At 38.3% G+C, this 20,522-nt stretch overlaps 1 long non-coding RNA gene across 4 annotated transcripts in view; it reads right to left on the bottom strand.

Annotated features, from left to right (window-relative positions):
• Positions 1-3,961: 3,961 nt before the first annotated feature.
• LOC147871118 (uncharacterized) overlaps positions 3,962-20,522 on the bottom strand; it is a 48,512-nt gene continuing 31,951 nt past the window's right edge. The window contains exons 1-6 of one of the 4 annotated variants that reach the window (XR_015532785.1): positions 7,619-8,135; positions 7,453-7,516; positions 6,889-6,954; positions 6,657-6,772; positions 5,755-6,182; positions 3,962-5,275 (exon numbers count right to left, since the gene is read on the bottom strand). This is a non-coding gene — a long non-coding RNA (uncharacterized LOC147871118). Of the gene's footprint in view, positions 5,276-5,754; positions 6,183-6,656; positions 6,773-6,888; positions 6,955-7,452; positions 7,517-7,618; positions 8,136-20,522 lie in introns of those variants that run through there. The other 3 variants (XR_015532783.1, XR_015532784.1, XR_015532786.1) reach the window with 3 other exon arrangements.

The following is a 20,522-nucleotide window of genomic DNA, read 5'->3' as shown; positions in this document are numbered from 1 at the left end:
AACCCTCGAGCGTCTGCTCTGGCTAAAATTTGTTTCCTTCTCTCTGGGCTTGAGGAGTTATGAAACTATGACAACTGAGAAATGTAAAGGGGAGAATAAAATTAAAATTAACCCTAAAGAAGTAGGATGTAAGCATGTGGCCCCATGGAGAGATCTCATGAACCTCTAAATTCCATAAAAGACTGGGAATTTCTTGACCTGGTCTCAAGGACTCCACTTGTCTCATTCAAAGAACATATGAACCCTGACATCTTACAGGAACATAAATTAGATTTATTGAAATCCATGGAATAATGTAGTGTACAGTATAGCTCCTACTACAGTGTACAAATGAAAGGAAGGAGGTGGGGTTGAAGATACAAAATAAATGTTCCCCAGTGAATTTCAAACCTCTCTGGCAAATAGAAGTCTCTTCGGGAAATCAAAGATCAATACCTCAAATCACTGTTTTGATTAAAGGTACAGTAAATATAGCCTCCAGCTCATTTTATGATTTGAAACATTTTATATCCTCACTTAAATAATAACAGAGTTGGGATCAAAAGTAATTCATTAAGAACAATAATAAAGACGAATTTGCCAGACTTTAAATGGCAAAGCGTGATAACTCGCCTAAGTCAAAAGCAGGAACATTTAAATAAATATTATAAAACCCACGTGATAACTGCCAGCAAAGGTCTTTAAGAATTGTTTTCCAATCCATATGAAATGGTTCTTTAACCATGCTCAAATTCGCACGAGTTACTTATCAGCAGTGGGTAAAACAATTTCGAGATGATGGAACCACCACCCTAGCAAAGAAAACAAATGCTGCCAACACAACAACTCTCTGAAAGCGACAACAGATGAGCAGAAACGTCAGATACTCGGCCGCCATCTTTCGCGTCGGTCTACTTGATCATTGATCACATGTAGCAAAAACAATTGTAGGCAGTCACTGCAATATGTCGTTGCCATGGCCGTGTCCAGTTAGGTTATGTATGGCCAGGTCATTATAATTATCTTTATTTCTCTTTATTATTCGTACGTTTAGCTGCTTTGTGATTCATATTTTCATTCTGTGTCTGTGTGTGTTGTAATTTCAAAGTCTTAAGATAGTATAATTGCGTTGTATTGTGAATCAAATATTAAATTAATTATTCGGTTTTGTCCGTCTAATCACAATTATATTTAAAATTTACAAATAAGATAATTAAAATATCATTTTATGTCCCACATCGAATAATCGATTTACATTTGGAACATTTTTACATGTTTCGGTTTCATCGAACCATCTTCAAGTGTAAAATTATATCGACAAACTTAAAACTCGATTACAATTTCGATATAATTTTACACCTGAAGATGGTTCGATGAAACCGAAACATGTTGTAAAAATGTTCCAAATGTAAATCGATTATTCGATGTGGAACATAAAATGATATTTTAATTATCTTATTTGTAAATTTTAAATATAATTGTGATTAGACGGACAAAACCGAATAATTAATTCAAAGTCTTAAATTTAGACAGCTATGTTTCAAACAGTTGTGTGGTTAGTGCACATTCCCAGTTTCACTGTAAATTTATTCAAGATCCAACATTTGATGTCTTCTTCAGTGTTTCAACATCTTGTGCGTAATGTGTAGATCTATTTGTTAGCTTATCATTTCTCTAGGTGAATACTTTGTCTCGTATTATGTGAAATTTATATAATAGTACGAATTTTACTTTATAATATATATTGTATTATTATTATTATTTTTATTATGACTTTTTCCACATCTATCGTCATCTGACTGTCTTATGGATCCATGAAATGTAAATAAATTATTATTATTATAGGAATTACTGTGCGTGATAAGTCCCTATAACTTGCATGTCACTTTGATGATGTTCACATGGCTTAAGTACACTTCTGCCATTACAATAATTTCATACAAATAGAATAGCATTAAGGTACGCCACAATATAGTCAATAAAAATATACTCTGCCACATTTCTTGATTGTGCCTTACGGAACGAACATAATTAATTTAAACTGTGTCCAGTCTGAATTAGTATCTTATACGAAGTGTTCAAACGTAGAGCTTGGATGAAAATGTAATGGTTTAAAGAAAAACGTCCATATATGGGGATTAAATGTAAGATGCTGGTATATGAGGCTGTGTACCTTGGCATTAGTGCAGTTGAGCAATGGAAGGTTAATGAGTTTCATAAAGGTGCACAACATGATAACAGTTTTATGTTCTGAAAATTAAGTGAAGAATTATCATGAGATACCATTTTGTCCTGAAAATAATTAGTATAAATTTTCAGGCATGCAGTGTTCTAATTCTGAAGTCCTGAAATTATGATATCAGAAGTCTGCAAGTTTCAGTCTGGAATCTGCCAGTGTAAGGACTCTCTCCTGTTTTGTGTGTTTGGTGCACAAGAAATGTGCTATCTAACAGAATTATGTTTAATTCATAATTTTACAGCAGGAAATTGATATGATCAAAGTAGAAAATAATATGGATGTTCTGAGTGAAGAAGATCCCATTGGTATCAACACTGACGAGGTTTACATACCATCGACATTTTCTGTAAAGAATTTTGAACCGGAAGTAAGCATTGCTGTTAGCTTTCATTTGCATGAAATGGTTACAATGAAACAACTTTTCTTCAGCTTAATAATGTTGCAGTTTTGTGCTCTGAACTGGATCACAGGTTCGAAGTGAATAGTCTATTGATTATCTTCACCTACTAAGTGATAACAATCGGACATAGTCGTAAAGAATGTCTGTTCCATTTCATGTAATGGGAGGGAATAGCATTGACTGATACATGTGTGGTGGTTCTACAGAACTGCACAGATTCACCGAAAGATGTACCTGGTTCAGATAGTGAGACGTGTCACGATGGAAATCAGGTCGTCGGTATAAACACAGAGGATGTCACAGATATATAAGTTGAGAAACACTCTGTGCCAGTAACACAGGTTGTCTTATTTTCACTGCCGAGAACATTTTTTACAAGTACACAAAGTCACTTTTGTAGGATCTGAGTTTTTCACAGAGGTGAGTCTGATGATGACTGTCTTCTAGGTTGTAGCACCGTGTAGTCTGGTAGAAGTTTACCAGCGTTTCAGAGCTCCTTGCTGCCTCCGTCGTCAGGGCGATGAGTTGGTAACCTGTCAGATTACACGGTGCTACAACCCAGAAGACGGCCATCTTCAAACACACTATTGAGTTTTTCATCTGTTGTTCTGTCTGTCCATCCAGAGCAAATGACCCACTTCTGGTGAATAGATTTTGAAGAGTGCTTTCCAAAATGTGTTCAGTGGATTATGTTTTGTTGCACATTGCTTATAGAGTACTAGTTTCAATCAGTCTTTAATTTAGGAAAGTAATTAAATATTGAGTAGATTATGAAATGTTTTAAACAGTGTTATAACCACAAGAACATTGTGTTTCTTCATCCCCTCCATTAACCCTTTGAAACCAAAGCTCATCTGAATAATTTTGAAGAATTCATTCCGTACCACAAAGAAAGCACAACTCTTCAACATTACAAAGATCAGCTGGTTAGGTTAGGTTAGGTTAGTTAGATTAGGTTAGGTTAAGTTAGGTTAGGTTAAGTTAGGTTAGTTAGGTTAAGTTAGGTTAGGTTAAGTTAGGTTAGATTAAGTTAGGTTAGGTTAGTTTAGGTTAGGTTAAGTTAGGTTAGATTAAGTTAGGTTAGGTTAGGTAAAGTTAGGTTAGGGTAAGGAAATAATTGCTGTTTGTTAAAGTAGGTGGCGCATGTAGTTACAAATGGGCTTTAAAGGGTTAAGCATTGTTTTGATAGCACATCCTGCAACTGAACATAGTTTTCAGGACAGTAGACTGATCGACACCCATTTCTTCAATACCTGTTGGAAATCTTGGGTCTGCAGAAGACTAACATCTGTAAGTATAATAATGACAACTGGTAGATGGGAACAGAACCAATATTCAAAACATTGTTTATATCAAATATAATTCAGACAACACACAATGTCCAGATTGTATCATCAGTCTGCTACTGTCATCATTGCTTAGAGAATCATCAGTTGTCCTGTTATAGACCCAGAACAGTAATGATAACTCTATCCTGCTGTGTAGGTACATAGCGTAACAAAGTTATGAAGTTCGATCTGCCAACATTCATAGATTCTGAAAATGGATCTGCAGTAAGTGACACTGATATTAGGGTAAGCTGAGTTACCAGACTGCACTTACAGTGAATCTTGCCTAGGATGATGAACCGTGTGGTTTAGTCTTTCCACTGGAATGAGGACTGTCTGTCTGTATGAGGTAGCCCTCTAGTGGCCTTTCCATCAACTTTGAGTTACAACTGACCAGATGGTCAATCCTTTACTGTCCTGTAATTTCCTCTTTCGATGGCTTGACATTCCTTTGCCTGGTCCTGGTGGACCATCTTACAGGATGGGGTTGTTAATGGTTGCGTTGCTGCAAGCAGCCTCTTTGTGGGTGGCTGGCGTGGAGTGACACGCCATCATATATTGTGGGGGGGGGGGGGGGTCTACATAACTGGGATTAAAGTTATGATGTACAGTTTTTGCTAGTAAGCCTTTATTGTAATTTTGTATAGTGGAGGTATATTGAAGGGAGAAATTATTTCCAAGTTGTTTGTATCATGTTTCAGTTGTAAATCTGTGTAACTGTATTTATTTTGGTTTTCCCTGGTAATTGTTGTCGTTGGTCCACCGCGAGCCGTAGTTGCGTTGTCTGTGCCTGTGAACTTTAACGGTGCGTGGGCTAAATACTCGATGATGATCTCTTGAGGTTGAGGCACGTTTGGGATTAGTGTCCCTTCAAGTGTAAACAGTTTTGTTTGTATGTATTATTTTATATTTCAATACAAGGTTTTAAGACTCTGAAATGCTGGTAAACTTCTACCAGATTACACAGCAAAACATCTGAAAAGGTAGTTATGTTTATTTAAGCTGATTTTGTGAAAATATATTAACAAGAGTAGCAACACTATATGCTGTTAGTCAAAATCCATCAAGACAACTGCATAACCTCACTTCCTGATACTTAAGTTCCCACACACAAATTAATTTAACTTCTTGTGTGCCAGTTTTTCTAACAAAATCTGACTGGGTCAAGAGAACTTCAGTTTGGACATTACGGCATGGAATAAGAATCTGGGAAGATGTGGCATAAGTGACATTTGCAAGTCTTCCATGCACTGGAGACACAATGCCCCTGAACCTTGTTCCTACCAGGCTGTCATTCAGGAGTCCAACCGATGCATATTGAACTCAGACCTGACAAACTAAATGCATTAGCACATTTACAATATCTCGATAATTTTATAACCTAGCATTCATGTTATGTAAATTCTTCATGTACCACACAGAATTAACAGTTTAAACTAATATGGAGGCCCATGATTCTTGCAATATTTATAAAACACACCTTCCACTAAATTCTGGTCATGTGATGGGGTTTGGTAAGTAAAGTAAAGTTTGTCCTGCTATACGCCATGTAGGCGCTTCGGTGGAGAGACGGTATAGCTCCTCTCTTCCTTGACCTCGGCACTAGATGGGGGGTGTGTGGTCAGCATCACGCTCCGGTCGGCTTTACCTCCGGGAAAGGACCCCCGGTACCCATTGTAGAGGAGGCTGGGTGGACCCCAGAGGCTAGAGGAAAAATCCTCTGCCCCCGTCGGGGATCGAACCCCGGTCGTCCAGCCCGTAGCTAGTCACTATACTGACTGAGCTATCCAAAAAAACATAATTATCACCTTGGTTTCAGACTCATTCTTTCTCCTCTTCATGTTATGTTCATCCAGAAATTTTTTCTCATTTCTTTAACAGAGTCCTCTGAGTGAACATCAACCTTTACACAGTGGAGAGAGTCCATATGCATGTAATGTGTGCAAAAAATCATTTCGTCAAAATGGTGGTCTCAGGACACATCAAGTCACGCACAGTGGAGAGAGTCCATATGCATGTAATGTGTGCAGTAAATCATTTCACTCAGAGGGGTCATATGAAGAGACATCAAAGTATATATCATTGAGACTGTTCTTATGTGTGATGAATGATCAGTGCATACGTAGTACATAGTATCCTAAATCCTATGACATGTAAGCTATTTTCCTGCCCTGAGATTCTGAATAAATGTCAACTCGTGCAGAGAATATGTTCCGATACTGGAGTAACGTCTTACCTGTTCACACAAAACAGAAGATATATTTGGGGAAAAAAAAAGATTGGCAAAAATAAACAGCTTTAAGGGTTTCAGTGAAAGTTCTGTAAGTTCTTTAGAACTATGAAACTAATATATTCATCTCAGCTTATTTGGCATGCTCTTCCAATCCTCTTTGCCTACTAAATATGAGTAGTTAGCTTAGTCCAGGAATTCTCAAATGATGTTTCATTTCGTTTTATCCTCAGCAGCAACATTTGTATATAGGCTAAGTGAGTATTTGTTTTGTGACTTTTTAATTTCTGTATTCAGTGATAGTTAATAGCAGCAAGTGGTATTGTGTGCCTTACTGAAGGAGTCAGTAATTGTCAACTGAAAACGGTCGTCTTATACCGAAGGGATTAGGAGATGTTACGTACGATGGGGAAAGTGTTATAATTTCCCAGCCCACCACTGACATAACGATGTAAACTAGCAAACAAGTAACAATATTACCTGACGTTGACGTAATCTGACAGAATCCACCAATAAATAGCCTCTGCTGCATGAGTCCCTTGAAACTTGTTTTCTGCAGGAATCAGGGCAAAGCACCACAGAGGTCAAGATGAAAACTGCAAAAAAAAAGTCAAAATTTTTTAGCACGAAAAAATTTGTTTCAAAACTGCGAAATTAATCAGGTATAAAAAACAATTTTACAACGTACTGTGACAAATCTATCTCATCTGACCTCAACAAGATCCACAAATGTTAAAGCATCCATTCCAGACAATCACCGCTGAATACCACAGTCGAGCTATAAGAAACAGGATTCATTTTTGATGCAACACTAATTCATTCAAAACATAACAGAAAAATCTTAATAACAGACTCCATGCAGCAGAGTTCTTGACAGTCATCAAGGAATTCCCAGTCTTTCATTGAACCCTAAGTTTCATTATCATGTTCACAGCTTGAGACACTCGAATCAAATACACACACTTTAGAAATCTCGAAAAAAGACTTTTAAAACAAATGCTAGGTCGGAGAAAACATAACATTAATCTATTTTAAGGGATATATTTTGTTTCATTTACGATTCATTAAGGTTACAAGAACAAGAAATAAAATTCTAGCTGGAATATTGCATGGAAGCGAGCACGCGGAAAATTTCCACTTAAAGCCGTCGTGCACAGTTAATCTACAAAATTTTTATAAACAAGGTTATACGAGAAATTCAGATTACACATCATGATATAAACTTAAATATTGCTCACAAATCAAACTGTGCGAAACACGAAGTATTTAAACATACCATAATCTTCTTTCCTTTATACTCCAACATAATACACGATCGCCCAACCTCCTGACCGGCTCCCCTGAAAAAGAAGTGAGGTTAGGATCGAATATTTCCGAAAAACCAATATTATTCTAACTTATAGCTAGTGTAAGATAACAGCATTAACATACAAAGGACGTACTTGGGACTCGGGCTTTCTTTTAGTCGACATATTTCGCCTTACGTTTCAAACCAACAACGTAGAACACACAATTTACAAACTCAATTGCTCAATGCAAAATGGGCATACAGTACAGAGTATAGAAGTTCGTAAACAATCACGAGGTACTGTAACCTGTACGAAAGACTTTCTAATGGAACGTCTGAAGAAAATCTACTCCCTCCCAAACCTGCTCCACAGTCCAGGTATTTCTTCTTTCAATTGTATGCTTTTCTTGACTGTTACGAAATGTATATGTTAATCTCTGTGTACAGAAAACCACTTTACAGCAGTTCTTATATTATGAGAAGAACACCAGATTCATAAGGAACCACTAAAGTAGACTCATGATGTAATTTATGTTCTTGACAACCAAATACGGTGCTTATGCAATTACAATCGCGGTGCCCGAATTTATAACTTGTGTTGGGCAAGGCCGTGGTTTAGGCAACACGGAGTTTTCCTCCGTGGCATCCCAACAATTACTCACAGAACAACAACACAGAAGAAGGCAATGGCAAACCACTTCTGGATCATCTGCCAAGAACGTATATTAACAGGTCCCAGTCCGAGAAAAGGAAGGAAGGATCCTGTTCATATGGACCTGTCGTCAGACAGAACACTAAATAATAATAAGATGAGGTGGTCTAGCGGTTAGAACTCTGGCCTTGTAATCCTGGGGTCTCGGGTTCGAATTTATAACTTGTGTTGGGCAAGGCCATGGTCTAGGCAACACGGAGTTTTCCTCTGTGGCATCCCAACAATTACTCCATTCACACACAGAAGAAGGCAATGGCAAACCACTTCTGGATCATCTGCCAAGAACGTATATGAACAGGTCCCAGTCCGAGAAAAGGAAGGAAGGATCCTGTTCATATGGACCTGTCGTCAGACAGAACACTACAAATAAAATACAGACGGATTAAAACAAATAATTAATATAATATTCACAATATGACGCAATTACACTATCTTATCAGACGTACGCCGCTTTCGCACTACGAAAACTCTTTTATAGAAGCTTAGCAGCCAAGAGACGTGGAAACCAAGCGAAAGGATTTTGTAACCCACCCCCCTCCTCAGCCATGTACCAGATACGACTTCACTCCCTTCGTTGCATGAGAAGGAAGATAATTCATATGACAGCCTAACAGAGGATGCGTGATATTAAAATATGACGAGAATCGAACTCGAGCCGGAGAGAAGGAAAATACGTCCCCGTGACAGAATCTAAAAATGTGAAAATCAGCGCTTCTTGTGTCTACGTGCTCTTTCGGTCGACTCTCAAGAGTCCATGTGCGTTGTTTGATCTTAGTTTACGAAAAAGATCAAGATGGCTGCCTCCATCATCAAGGCGATGAGATTCAAGGTCAACATAATTTAACCTCGCCCTGGATATCTATATTAACGTCTATACTTGAGCTTAACACACGCGGTTCAATTTGTTTGTACGAATGATTTATCATTTATTGGTTTCATTGACATAGAAATGTTAATTTTCACCGGAATTAATTTCATCCTGACTAGAGTAATTTTGTTGCTACTCTGTGCTGTGTAATCTGAGCACTTACGTGAATTAAGAATAAGCAACGAATCCGATTAGTTTAATTTCATGTTAATATTTTTGCTGTTTCTAAATGATTACAATAAACTTTCAGCCCTTCTCAACTCTTTAAATCCCAGTGGTAAATGTATATACCATCTGCTTTAATAATAACTATCTTAATTTTGTATTTATGGATATCATATGATTCTCACTTTAACCCTTTGAAGCCGAAGATCGTCTGAATATTATTTACGAATCCAGACCGTACCGCGAAGAAAACACTTCACCTCACCATTAGAAGTCGAATCAGGCGGTACCACGTAAGATTTAACAAAAGAACATCCCGGTCAAAGCCTTAAACATAAAAATAAACTTTGTGGGATTTGAGGTTCTGACGGAGTTGGGTTGTCAAGCCTCTGGGGCTTGTTCGTAGATACCAATGTTTCGGAGGATCTGTTGCTTCTATCCGCAGGTCTGAAGAACTGTGAGCCCAAGCCCACATGGTGTCCAAACTCTTCTGTTATTTACCTGTACTCCGATCTTAATCTGTATGTGACAGGATTTAATCTTGTACGATGGACAGATACATCTTTCAGCTCTGTGTATGTGGACGATACTTTTTGGCTTCATCCACACACGTGCTTAATTCTCTAGCTAAGATTACAGATGCTTACAAATAAGAGAAATTCAGACCTCGGTTTATTTTATTTAATTGTTTTATTTTTTATATTCGACTTTAATGACTTTGACTGCAAGATAAACCAGTTACGCGGGAGCAGCGTGTTCGAGATTCAATAATATGTGAGGATGATGTTCATGCCCTGATCCGGGTAGAGAATCTGCCGTGTCAGATGGTTCTTGAATTATTATTTCCTGCTCGATGGAAACCCCGAACAGTTTGAAGCCCAAAATTTGTCGAAATAATATTCAAGAACGCAGTCTGTACCAGGAATGAAAGACAACACTTCACAGTTAAAAAGAGATCGGTAGTTAATGACAGTTTGTTACGAGAATCGAGAATATATATTTAAAGTTTTAAAATACATGATAGATCTGTTTTGTGTGAATTTCGGGGAAAAATATTAATGGGAGTCTATCAGCACGTTCAGTAGCCATAAATTGTAAGTGATTTATAGAAGTTTGTATTGTTCAATAAACCAGTTTCTGTGTATGGGCTTGTACACTTTTCTCTGATCCTTAATGTCAAAGCTCCTAAGGTATATTAGGTTTCCCATATTTTTCATTCAACATTTCAAGCTTTCGAGGCTCTTTAAGGTTTGATAATTGTGTTGGTTAATCAGAGCACTTGAAATACATTGTTTCTGTGTTCTAGTACCATAATGTCAGAAGAGATATAGTACATTGATCTGAATCATTAAAACAGAGATTCCTTTGAAACACAGGGAGTCAGAATGATGTTCATAAGAACATAAAACATGCTGATGATAGGAAACTTAAAACTGTTTGTCCACTTGGGTGCGAGCAGTGGCTGTCAGCTGACGTTCCACTGAGAGAAACGGACTTGTCTCCGGGAGAGCTGCGCCTAGATGCTACGTGTGTCGAGGGAGCGGGTCCCGGCTGGGAACCGGGGCCCTTGGCTAAAGGTTTCAGCGCGGTGGGGTGACCTTTAGTGGGGAGCGGTGCCGAGGAATCCAAACTTCTAACTCCCCAGAGACTAATCTTTCTCTGCCCTCCCAGCGCCTGGCCCAGAAGAGGAATGCCTTCTCGACACCAGGACATGATCAATCTGATTGACCACTCCCATACTTGGTACCTTCCAAACAAAGGACAAGTTTCTGAAGTGTCCTTCGAGCCTTATCTTGCACATTCTGTCTCCTAAAGGCTCGAAACCCTGCCACGTCCATCCCATACTTCAGCACCTCCGTCATCATGTGGCCACGGTCAGTGTCGCGGTTCGCTTCCGAGTCCGTGAACGTTTGCCAGGGTCCATTACCAAAATGATCCATCCGAGGCTCTTTTGAGAGTATCCTAACAGTAATCGTTTTCCGGGGTGGGGTTGTTATAACCCCAAGCCCCAACCTGGAGGACCAGGGTATCGCTCTTAGTCTGGCGCATCTCCTTAGACCTGTCCGGCTTGGGTGACCCTACCATGAGCCGAAGCTCCGGCCGGCATAGCCCTTTCACACGTGAGCTGAAGTGACTGCTAGAGATAGAAATCCCAGCAAAACGCATTGGACCCTTTCAGGCGAGAGCCGCCACTATGCAGCTCTCCCCGCTAGAAGCGGCTTATGGCGGGGGAGAGTCTTGCCTGCTTCGACATGGAACCCTTTCACACACGCAAAGGAACTTGAATTTGTAGGGAAAAGAGGTGGTTAGAGCAAAAATTTTAATATCAAACGTACCTACGGAACAAGTCAGCGATTTTAAATACTAAATTAGTCCGTTCCTTAGCTATCTTCAATGCTTTCTTGTAAACGTGACTATTTCTATGTTCCTGCAATCCACACTGAACAATATCTGTATGTTGGTACTCGTGTAAATCTAAGCCGCTGTTCAAAGTCTTGTAGCACCGATGTGAGATGTTCATCCTGGAAAGATAACATCTTTTTATCTATTAAATTTGTTACCAGTTTTTTCCCCAGCTACCAAATATGACACTGTCTCATCCAGTTCTATTGATTTGTAACTTAAAATACAAATGAAAAGGAAAAAATACAAGAGCCGAGAGGGTTTACAATGATCCGAGCTGTGCAATAAACAATCATACTGTCGTCTACATACGGATTTTAATTCTGTTATTATAATCATCGCTTTTCCAATTTCCATTAAGGAGTATTGACAACTGAATATATTTCACTAAAATAATTAACACATTAAAATAAGCACGGTACGCTTCCGTGATAAGAGAAATAATCTAAAATACTTCATCCAAGTATATCAAACTGCTTACATGAATATGAAATATATCTTAGTGCGAAACAATTTATATTTCACAGAATTTATTACAAACTTTTCTCGACTTACTGCGAGCAGGCAACAATTTTTTTAATAGTGGCCAGGCTCATCACTGCGTAATATCAGTCGGACTACATTTTTTCAGTCCCAAACTTTAGGGACAAACATAACCTTAGATACCCACAAATGCTCAGGTAGAATAGAAGAAATTTAATGAACAAATCAAAATTATTGTTCTCTGGCCAGAATACATTCTGTAATTAATTAGTCTTTATGGAAATATTATCTAAAAATTATACCGCTTCGACTGATTTAATTGAATGAGTTATGAAAATAATTATCGATAGTAAAAAGCATGAAAGTCCATGTTTAAATAAGCAACTTTTATTTTTGTATTATTATCATTTTTATGTCCCACTACACGCCATGTAGGCACTTGGCGTTAACCTCGACACTAGATAGGGGCAGGCAGCCCTCGGAGGAGGAAAAACCCTTTGTCCATGTTGGGGATCAAATCTATACTGACTCAGCTACCCCAGATCCCCTTTCTATCAATGAAGATTATTAATTATAAACAAGTCTGTAGCGTATCGTCCCAGCGAATTATGTTCATTCTGTGTGTGAAAGTGATGGGTAGGAATAACCAAATGTGTCTGTAGTCTTAAGTAAATGCCTGGAATTATAGGGTAGCATGCAGAATTTAAATCCAGTTATATTTTTTTTCCCTTAAAATCCATCTGCTACGTGTCGAGCTGAATCCTACCTTCAATGTGTCTATTCCTCATATTCACGGCGATTCAAATTCAGTAGATTTAAGAATACGCATGTAAAAGTGCCAGTGTAATTTACAAACCTTCTTTTTCTTTATCTGACAGCTCACGTTTTACGTAGTATAAAAGTAAGTCATGGATCCCATACTCATTCCGCTCGGACACTGCAAGCGATTTCTTAATAAACTCACTCGTCATATTTATTTCGTGGCCAAAGATTTCCCAGCACCTGCAATAAGTATAAATTTGTAAAATGAACAAACACGATTAAATCCACGTTTACGGATCACTAATTTGTGTCTGTAAGCGTATACTGTTATTCAAATCAACCAAAATTCAAATTGATTTAATTATTATAATGCAATTTAAATTGTAGTTAATAAATAAACTACAATACTGTAACAAGACACAGCAGCAATTATTCATATATATATATTTTAACTCTTAATGACAAGAAATGCAGTAGAATCTTATGATCTGTCACACCTGATATACTTAAATATAAAACAGCTTTAAATCAAGTTCAAAATTCAGTCTGAAAATTACATGTTAATGACAATAAACAAAGAATAATGACTTAACCTCAATTTTGATATTCACGTCCTCAACAAAGAGAGCAAAGTCCTGATAGTAGCATTTCATTTCATCTGGCAAGTTCTCTATACAAAGTCCAATTGCACCTGCTATGCCATTCTCTTGAGAAATACTACATTTTATTTAAATTTCTGGAACATGAAAATTTGAAACTGTTCCCATACGTGGGCACCTCTAGTGACAGGATACATATTCAAATGTCTGCACAAATACTACATATCTGTTCCTTCATTTCAGTAAATTCTGATGACAACTGTGAAATTGTAGACACATTTCTTGGAATACCCCCCAAAAGAATATAACAGGGTAAGCCTGAGAGACTTCACCAACCCTTCTGGAGTAACAAAGGAACTGACGCCAATGGCACATGGCAGAAGGGGTAGAGATCTGACTTGTTGAAACCTTTCAAATTTCATTCTGTATCATCTTCAAACAACTACCAGAAATAAACACATCATATTTTCTTGTGGAGTAACGTTCTGTAACTTCGATATAATTGTCGATGGTGAAACAAATGAAATATATCGTAACAAATGTATACTTTCACTGGTCTTATTAAAAGAAAAATGGTTTTCAGATCACGCCATACAGTATTTATAAGGAACATATTCAAAATGTAAACAAACTGATATTAAAGTGATAATTAGATATGTGCACAGGTCCAATTTGTTTTAACTCAAACCCAAATACTTAAGTAAGATGACAAACTTAAAATTCGTCAATCAAAATAAGAATCAATCTAGTTTCGTATTAACAGGCGTAACACTGTTGACATATAAGATATACGATTTGTGGAAGTAAGGAGAACCTAAGATACTCAGGTTAATACGCAAACAATTTTTTGTTGTTGCGAAGTGTTTCGAAAGAAAATCACCTATCTACAATATTTATTTTTTCATAATAACAAAACCAAAACTAATGCAACATGCATTTGTTTTTAACTCACCTTCAATTAAGTGCAATTTTTCCCTCTTCTGTGGCCCTTTCCTCAGCAAGGATCACTTCCTCTGAAAACACAGACCACAATCTTGCATTTTGGAAAACAAAATTGAATTTTCAAAGCGGAAATTAAGATGAGATTGACCGACATGACAGTAAATTTCTCTTCTATGCCACCATAAATGAGAAACATTTTGATTTACTTTCTTATTTATAGTAAATCTTTCAACTGATTTTTCCTAGCCCTGGTATTAGATCTGAAGATAACAAATTCGCCTCGTGTATGTACGTTAAATGAATTATTTGAAATAAGAGCAGTAAGAGGTGCAGATGTAAAATAGTTTCACTGGTTATTAATATCTGTTACGTGACGTGTATATATGAAATTGTTTTCTTATTTGTCATTCAGATTGTTCCATCAGTGGAAGTAAATTTAGAAATCCTTCAGGCATTTCTGTTGCTCAAAGAAACGAACAGAGCGGAACAACAGGGGAATCCCTAAATTGGGTAGGAGAAATAACAGACCTGCATATTTTATTGTTTTATTTTGATGTCAGAAAGATAAATGAGAGGCAAAATGACACAAGATCATGTTATAGACGGTACAGGAGCATTTTCACAGTCAGTGTAAATGAAAAATATGTAAGATGTGGTTTTATCCTGCTCTTTGATTCCATTCCATTAAAAGCGTGACAAATTTTAAATATTTGGGAGCAACGATAATAAATCGGAATGATATGAGGAAATCAGGAGGCGACTATATTCTGGAAATGCTCGACAATTTTCAGTTCGAAATATTTCGACTTCCCGTCTGATTTCTGAGAAACTAAAGATCAATATATACAAAACAATAATTTTGCCCGTTGTCTCTCTCTCTAAGGAAGGAACATAGATTGCAGGTGTCTGAGAAATTATAATTATGAAATTAATATAGTGCAAGCCATTTTTGAAAGAAGTCCTATTCCTTTACTTGTGGGACCATATCCATCAAACATTTGCTCCATGGCAGTTCACATTTTACGGTAATGTTTCATGCAGTAATCGAAACCCAAAAACTATTGCCCCCCCCCCCCCCCCAACAAAGCATTCAATCATGTGAATGTAACACAAACAGTTTTATCTTTGGTGACTCTGTTAAATACCTCGTCCATCTACTGGCATCTCTGCATCATTATGTTGTATCTACATTGTTCATAGATGGCAGGATGAGCACTTCGCAATTGATATACGATCTGTGGTTGGTAATCCGTCTTCTATCGTCAATCATTGACCGGTGTTTGCTATAATCTGCAAAGAAGTTTTAGACGAGAGCGGCTGGCATAAATGTACGTAAGGTAAGTAATTTGTGTTTAAATGCCCTCCTCAATTGGCCTGATTCTTTTAACCTTCCTTGTTTTAGTTCATATGTGCTACAATTAATTGCTTTAATTAAGGTTATTATAGGTTATAATTTAATTTGAATTCCTACTACAATTTCTTGTTCATCTGATAAAGATAATTTGGCGAAGTTTTTGTTTGTTACTGATCGATACGTTTCTTCGGTGCATGTGGATGCCCTCTCCAATTGAACTCTGATTAATCAGAGCCAATTTATAGCAGTTATGTTGGTGCAACTTGGAATCAGAAGACTCAAAATACAAATTGCAGTATGTAACAGTGCTTTAAAAATTTTCACGTTTTTATCTGTGACGATACAAGGGGAATTCAACCCAACATTCCTGTCCTCAGATTACATTTCAAAGTATCTGTGATAATTATGAAACATGTTCAAATTTTTTAAAAACTGGGCTGGCATTTTTAAAGCTTTGCTTGTGTCCGTAGAAACTTCTTTTTACTAAATGCTGCTTTATGATGAAGCAAAGGAAATACTCTTAAATCTCCCTTGAGTAAAAATTACGTCTGATAATTACATCTGTAACTATAAATAAAAATCATTATACTATATCTGGGTTCAAAATAATCTGTTGAAAAAATATACTGGAAACATATTTGTGCTGAGTCAACTTCATAGCGTTTTGAAAGTCAGCTGTATATTACAAATTATATTAAAACATAGTGAAACTATTATAATATGTGTGGTAAACTTTTTTAAGTACGCACCTTAAATTCTGAATGAATCAAATGGGGGTGTACGTACTCGTATTAATATTGTTTATACTTTTTCAGGTATCTTTTAAATTTATCTTAATATTTAATCTTACATGGTGGTGGCCTGCGTACAATTGCATCAGAAGATGAGATAGTAATCGAGTCTTCTGTTGTTTCAACACGTCGTGGTACTAACTTCGTCTAGCATTAAGCAGCTCAAATTATTGCTATGAATGAAATAAAGTGAGATGGGGTGCAAACCACATCTCACTATAAAAATTAGCAAGTCACAAAACGTTAAAAAGAACTCAATGAATATATGGAACAGCACTAATGTGCCTGTTCTTATCCGCAGTTTTCATCACAAGAAAGGAAACTGCTCTGAGTTGAGATTTTATGTTCTCGCAATACGTACATGAGTTTGCTACCTTCATCATCAGTGTAATAAGTATGATAATGAAGGCAGCATGCTCCTCTGAAACACTGGTCAATATCTACCAGACTACACATTCGCAACATCTCCGACGGTCAGCCATCTTCTTGCTCTGAATTATTACGGTACTTAAATTAATGTCCCCCTCGCTTCTCTATGAATTTCAACAAACACACTGATGTATGTAAACTAAGTGTCCTGGATAATTATGTCCATAATAATATAGATCAGCTCATGATTGTGCTCTGTATCACAATTTTCTGTTTTCATACCGTGCAACGCTTAAGTTATCCTTCAATCCCTTCTGGATCATCAGAAGCAAGTTCTAACAGGCAAGTTGCCTCCTCCACGACTCTCAGTTCTTTCAAAGCCCTTGCAAGCCGGGGCTCTAAGTTCGATGGGGATCGGAATCTCTGGAACTCGAGCTGGACTTCTGCAAAACATAATAATGCATGCCATTAAAACAACCTATCAGGGTTCTCAAATTTGTAAACATGGTTATCCTCTCCCCGTGCAGAGAAGTGGCAAAATCTCTTATGAGCTCTGGTGAAGGGTCTGGCTAAAACAGGTATCTCGAACCTGACCATCAAGAAGAATAATCAGGCTGGCTTGCATTATAAGAGGGGCAGAAAGAGGAAAGGTTTCCTCAAGAAGGTTGACTGAAAAACTCTGTTGCTGATTCAGCCTGGGACCAATGATGGGGGCTCTGCTGTTCAAGTCAGTAAATTGCAGAGGGAAGCCAGAGATATCCAGCTGTCAGCAGCCATGGATCCACCGGCTATGCTCAGGTATGGTGGTCATCAGGACATGGGCATCACTGTGGAAGTTCACGGTCGACGGTGTAGAGTGCGGAGAGGGAAACTGATGTGTTTCCTGAAGAGAAAGGCATGACACCTAACTATCTTGAGCAGCAGCACACTTATGTGTGTTCTTGAATGAGCTAAGGAATGGCTCTGAGGCGTAATTTCACGGGTAAGTCACTGGGAGAGAGTCAGACTGAGAGTTGTGAAGACTGGATCAATTTCAGAACTCAGAAAAATTTGTGGCATAGATCCCTGGGAAACCAGTGCAGATGGCTACCATGTTTATGAGATTTTTTTTATTATTATTATTAGTGTTCTGTCTGACGACAGGTCCATATGAACAGGATCCTTCCATCCTTTTCTCGGACTGGGACCTGTTCATATACGTTCTTGGCAGATGATCCAGAAGTGGTTTGCCATTGCCTTCTTCTGTGTGTGAATGGAGTAATTGTTGGGATGCCACGGAGGAAAACTCCGTGTTGCCTAGACCACGGTCTTGCCCAACACAAGTTATAAATCTGAGCACCACCGGGAATTGAACCCGGGACCCCAGGATTACAAGGCTAGTGTTCTGACCACTAGACCACTGTGGCGGTCGTTTATGAGATTACGACAGCAGAATTCAAGTCTGAGGATAGGCACAGACAAGTTCCCCAAAAAGGGGTCCACTCACCTAGCTTTGAGAGTGTATGATGATGGTATTTATGCTGTTCAGAGGCATGGACAAAGGGGGTCGGTGGCTCCTTCTTAGTTATCTGAGAATGGGGCTGTCCTTCCTACAGATTAACTAGCATCACAGCAAACTGGGCACTCATAAACTCAGTGAGAAATTGACTGCAGAGCATACAAGTATATCTCTGACACAGCAGCCATGATATTTACTGTACTTCTATAGGAAGATCCATTTATATACCTGACTCAACACCAATGGCAAGGGTGTTCTGCATACTTGCTCTGTGACTCAATCAAACTGCTGCTGTCTATGTTGGCAGACATAATTAACTACTGCAGGGAAAGGCAAATGGCCTTATTAATCACAACAAGTAACATAGAGAAGTTTGGTCACCAATCCTAGAGCACTACTGGAATACCCAGAATACAAAAATTTACAAATATTAAATCAAGGAGAAAGGTTCACCTTCCTCAGCAATAGAATGCAGGAAATAATAGATTTTAATCCATGTGAGATAAATGGATGGTGTCTCAGAACCATCTTTATCATGTCATACGCATATCATCTTTAATCTCAAGGGAGAGAACAAGGAGTAGGTGAACTACAGAAATTCACAGACCACCTGATGGGCCTCCTATTGGGAGGAACTACAGTCGGTTTCTTGGTCACTCTGGTATTCTGGAGGGTACTGCAATAGCTGTGGAGTTTCTTCAGGGAGCCATTCTCTCTTCATATGAAAATAACCATCCCTTATCAGACCACCAAAAGGCAAGACAAAGGTTTCCTGTTGCAGAGGTCTATTTGGCACTAAAAACAAAAGATCTTCTGTCGTGGTATCAATGACACTCCACAAAATGCTCACTAAGCAACGCAGAGACACATATGGGCCTTCTTTGCTTCCTTCCAGTGAAATGCTGGAGACTGATTTCCCTGTCTCTGAAGTGTTAAATGAGGAAAAGACTGCATGGTAATAACATTCCACATGCACAATAAAAGTAAAGCCATCCCATTATGCGCCATGTAGGTTGTTTGTGGGAAGTGGAGGTATAGCTCCTAATTCTTGACCTCAGCACTAGATGAGGGTGAGTGGTCAGCATCACGACCCAGTCACACCACACTCCGAGGAAGGGACCCCAGTACCCATTGGATACGAGTCTGGATTCAGAGGCTAGAGGACAACATTTCAGTTGTCCAGCCCTTAACTAGTCACAGCTCATTCCATATGAACAATGACAAAGAAAAAGCTATTTAAGGCAATGCCAATTGTGATCTTCTGGGTTGTGATCCCATACGGCAAGTTTTTACCAACATTTTGGAAATGTTCATATAGTCTCCATATTCAGGGTTGATACAAAACTAGTTGTTTAACTCTGCATAGTGTTGCCGAACTGTAGAGGTTAACAATATCAACTTTCAGGTTATCACTGTAGTAAAGATGTTGACTGTGGGTATGCAAGTTACAATGCAGGGGCTGTACTGAAATACTGGATTTGTGCCCATTATAATTGTTAATGATACTGACATATTTAAGACAAGATGCAGCATACCAATTTACTGTTAATCTGAATCAAAGCACTGCTCTGAGATATATTAAGTAATTTCTTAGTAGGATTTGAGGTTCTAATGGCAGTGTGAACGAAGATAGTTATCTTCTGGGTTGTAGCACTGTGTAGTCAGGTAGACATTTACCAACGTTTCAGAGGTCATACTCCATTCACGGTCCAGCTCCTATAAACAGCACCACTCACCCAACTGGCACATTCATCGCCCTGATGACGGAGGCAGTATGACCTCTGAAACGTTGGTTAACATCGACCAGACTACACAGCGTAACAACCCAGAAGACAGAAATCTTCATACTCATCGCCCTGCAGATGGAGGCAGTATGACCTCTGAAACGTTGGTTAACATCGACCAGACTACACAGCGCAACAACCCAGAAGACAGAAATCTTCATACTCATCGCCCTGATGACGGAGGCAGTATGACCTCTGAAACGTTGGTAAACATCGACCAGACTACACGGCGCAACAACCCAGAAGACAGAAATCTTCATACTCATCGATCTCATGACGGAGGCAGTATGACCTCTGAAACGTTGGTTAACATCGACCAGACTACTGA

The sequence above is a fragment of the Zootermopsis nevadensis genome, unplaced genomic scaffold (genome assembly GCF_977971745.1).
Source record: "Zootermopsis nevadensis isolate Lab colony 2312 unplaced genomic scaffold, Znev_1.0 Znev_ptg000064l, whole genome shotgun sequence".
NCBI classification, from domain to species: Eukaryota; Metazoa; Arthropoda; class Insecta; order Blattodea; family Termopsidae; genus Zootermopsis; species Zootermopsis nevadensis.
This window is presented reverse-complemented; position numbering and strand designations above follow the sequence as displayed.